The 3,214-nt window shown below is 40.4% G+C and overlaps 1 pseudogene; it reads left to right on the forward strand.

Moving 5' to 3' along the window:
• Positions 1 to 332: 332 nt before the first annotated feature.
• LOC149811791 (protein SHORT-ROOT pseudogene) lies at positions 333 to 1,550 on the forward strand (annotated as a pseudogene).
• Positions 1,551 to 3,214: the final 1,664 nt, after the last annotated feature.

Genomic DNA, 3,214 nt, shown 5'->3' on the forward strand with positions numbered 1-3,214 from the left:
GGTGTACGCATGAGGTTATGCATACACTCAATGCTTGGCCGTGGAGGGGTTGTTGAAGGGGAATAATATATTTCTATGCTTTTTGGAGGGGTTGTTTGAAGGGGAATAATGTATTTCTATGCTTTTTATAAAACCTCACTAGTTTAGAGTTGTTCATTGGCCCTCAAGAGTCTGACAATATAATGCACCTTTTCCCTCTTCTTCAACATGGATTTGGATGAATGGTAAATGGCTGCTTGAAATGATTTTCTATGGGCGTCTCATACTCTCTTTGGTAGTGAGCTAGCCTTCAATACCTATACATCCATGATCAGCAAGATCTGTCACAGGCTATGCAGGACCCTCAACAAACATCCCCATTGGTCGCATCAACCCAGTCAACCAACCTATTGTTGGAAACTAATCACCAACATAGGCATGGAAATTGGGCATGCAGAATCATTCTCCAGTGTGCTGAGGCAATACAAAATGAGGATTCAAGCAAGACACAACACATGCTATGGATGCTGAATGAGCTTGCATCACCTTATGGTGACTTGGATCAAAAACTTGCATCATACTTCTTGAAGGCATTTTTCTCCAAGGCCATGGGATCTGGCCGCCGGTGCTACGACATGCTGGTGTTGGCTGCAGAGAGAAATCATTGCTTTGAGTCCACTAGGCAAATGATTCTTAAGTTCCAAGAGGTGAGTCCATGGAAATCTTTTGGTCATGTGTTCTCAAATGCTGTTATCATGGAAGCACTAGAGGGGGAAAACAAACTACACATAATAGACATTAGCAATACATTTTGTACCCAATGGCCTACCTTTTTGGAAGCGTTGGCCACAAGAAACAATGAAACACCTAGGCTAAAACTAACAGTGATTGTAAGACCACTAATGGGGAGTGAGGTCATGAAGGAGTTGGGTAAAAGGATGGAGAAATTTGCAGGGTTGATGAGAGTGCCATTTGAATTTTGTATGGTTGACGGCATTGCACGCTTGGTGGATATGAGTCGAGAGGAGCTCGGCATGCTAGAGGATGAGGCCATTGTAGTGAATTGTGTTGATGCCTTCAGGTGTGTTCCAGCAGATAGGCGAGGTGCCATGGTGCATTTTCTTAGCTCAGTTCGGCCTAGGTTGGTGACTATAGTAGAAGAGGAGGCAGATTTCACTAGCAACAAAGACAACTTTGTTAAGAGTGTGAATGAGTGCCTAAGGTTCTATTCTTTGTACTTCAACATGCTAGATGAGAGCTTCACATGTACAAGTAGTGAGAAGCTGATGTTAGAAAGATCATGCCTTTGGGGAATAGTAAGTGTGCTAGCATGCAAGGATGATGAGGTAAGGGAGTGTGAGAGGAGAGAGAGGGGCAGCCAATGGTTTGAAAGGCTTAGGGAGCTATTCTCACCAGTTTTTTTCAGTGATGATGTAGTTGATGATGTTAGAGCTCTTCTCAAGAGGCACAAGGAAGGTTGGTCATTGTCACCGGCTCAAGGAAGTGAATGTGGTCTCTATCTAGCATGGAAGGAGCAGCCTGTTGTTTGGGCTTCTGCATGGAAACCTTAGTCTGAATTTCGAGTCTTGTCATTCTTTAGTAAAACAAGCAAGCTTGGAGAAAGCAGAATTTGGTTTGTGATAACTGTACACAGTGTTCCAAACTCCCAGGTCAAAGTAACACACAAAGAATGAACAAGTTGGTGAACTTTGCCTCAAGAGTTTCAATGCTCTAGTATAATAGAACATTGGAATTCATGATTTCTTTTTATTTTCTTTTTATGATAATAAAAATTTGAACTTGATGAGCTTCTGTTAGAAGCAACGGTTCTTTATCTTCGCCTTGTTCAATGTGATGACTGATCATAGCCTGATTGGGGGTTTCGGAGGTATTAGTATGCCCAACTAAACTATGCAATGCCACATTAACTTGCAAGAAGGATCATCCATGAATTGTTTAAGCACTTTCGTTTGGTGCGAACCCAAAACTTTGAGACGAGATATGATTTCTTTATGGAGCCAAGTATTCTTATGGAAGTAAATTAATACTACTCACTAAGTGTTAAAGCTTTTCTTATATGTTGCTGATTTGTTTTACATTCGGAACTGTTTGTTACGTCTGGTACTGAATACTTGGGATACAAACTGACCTTAATCAATCCAACTTTAATTTGTGGATCTGATTCAGTTTTAACAGGATTCATATTTATCAGGTTCTGAATACAGATTTGGATATTAATACTGCTTGATAGATTTATGAAAGCATATGCAGGTTTAAATCATCCACCAGATAAGGAAGAAATTGAAAATCATATCATCTGAACATGATTAGACTCCGAGGTACGTCCTAGTACCGAATCAGCTTAATCCATGTGACCCATGATGGGCACGGTGATTGCACTCCTCATAAATTTCAATCTTCAATTTGATATCCCTAACCTATACAATAGAATGACAAAGCTATGGCATTAATAGAGGCATTGAACTACTGAGAAAACTAGCAGCCATGCATAGCAATGGGCACCAAGATCATCATATTTGATACCAGCATTTGATGAAGCACAAAACATGATAATATCCTATGTTTTGCGCAAAAGTTGGCACACCAGTCATGGTTCATGAACAGTTTCAGATGTACATGAGTTTTGTTATATATGCATATTTTTGAAGAAATCACAACGAAAGATTTTTGGTGGCGCAGAACTGCGCCAGTATTATTTTTTTTGCTGGCGCAGATCTGCGCCAGTAAAATTTATTTCCAATCTCATGAAAGAATTTTGCTGCTGCAAAACTGTGCCAGCAAAAACAAATTTTACTGGCGGTGTAAAGTTGCACCAGGAAATGCATTAACGGCGATGCCTTTCCTGGAGCAACTGCTGGCGCTATTTGTGCGCCAGAAAAAATGGTTTTTCTTGTAGTGAGTAAGAATGATACCACTAGAAACAGACGCCCTGTCATTGATTTTACATGATGTCCAGATGGACCACGAGTTCTTTAACCATTGCAGGATAATGTTGTAAGTTTCAGAACAACAGTCAATAAGGCATGATTTTCTTGCAATTCCTTCATAGAAAAAGTTGGCAACGTCAGATCTCTAGCTAGCTAGACACTTAGTATATATGAGAAAATGTTCTTTGAACGATGGAGTAGAAAGGTTTGACTAGATTGGATCGAGATATGTTGATGACGTCCACTTGTTGGGTCCGCTCTAGTTTCAGCAGCTTAGGACATAACCA

The sequence above is a fragment of the Nuphar pumila genome, chromosome 17 (genome assembly GCF_984573655.1).
Source record: "Nuphar pumila chromosome 17, dmNupPumi1.hap1.1, whole genome shotgun sequence".
NCBI classification, from domain to species: domain Eukaryota; kingdom Viridiplantae; phylum Streptophyta; class Magnoliopsida; order Nymphaeales; family Nymphaeaceae; genus Nuphar; species Nuphar pumila.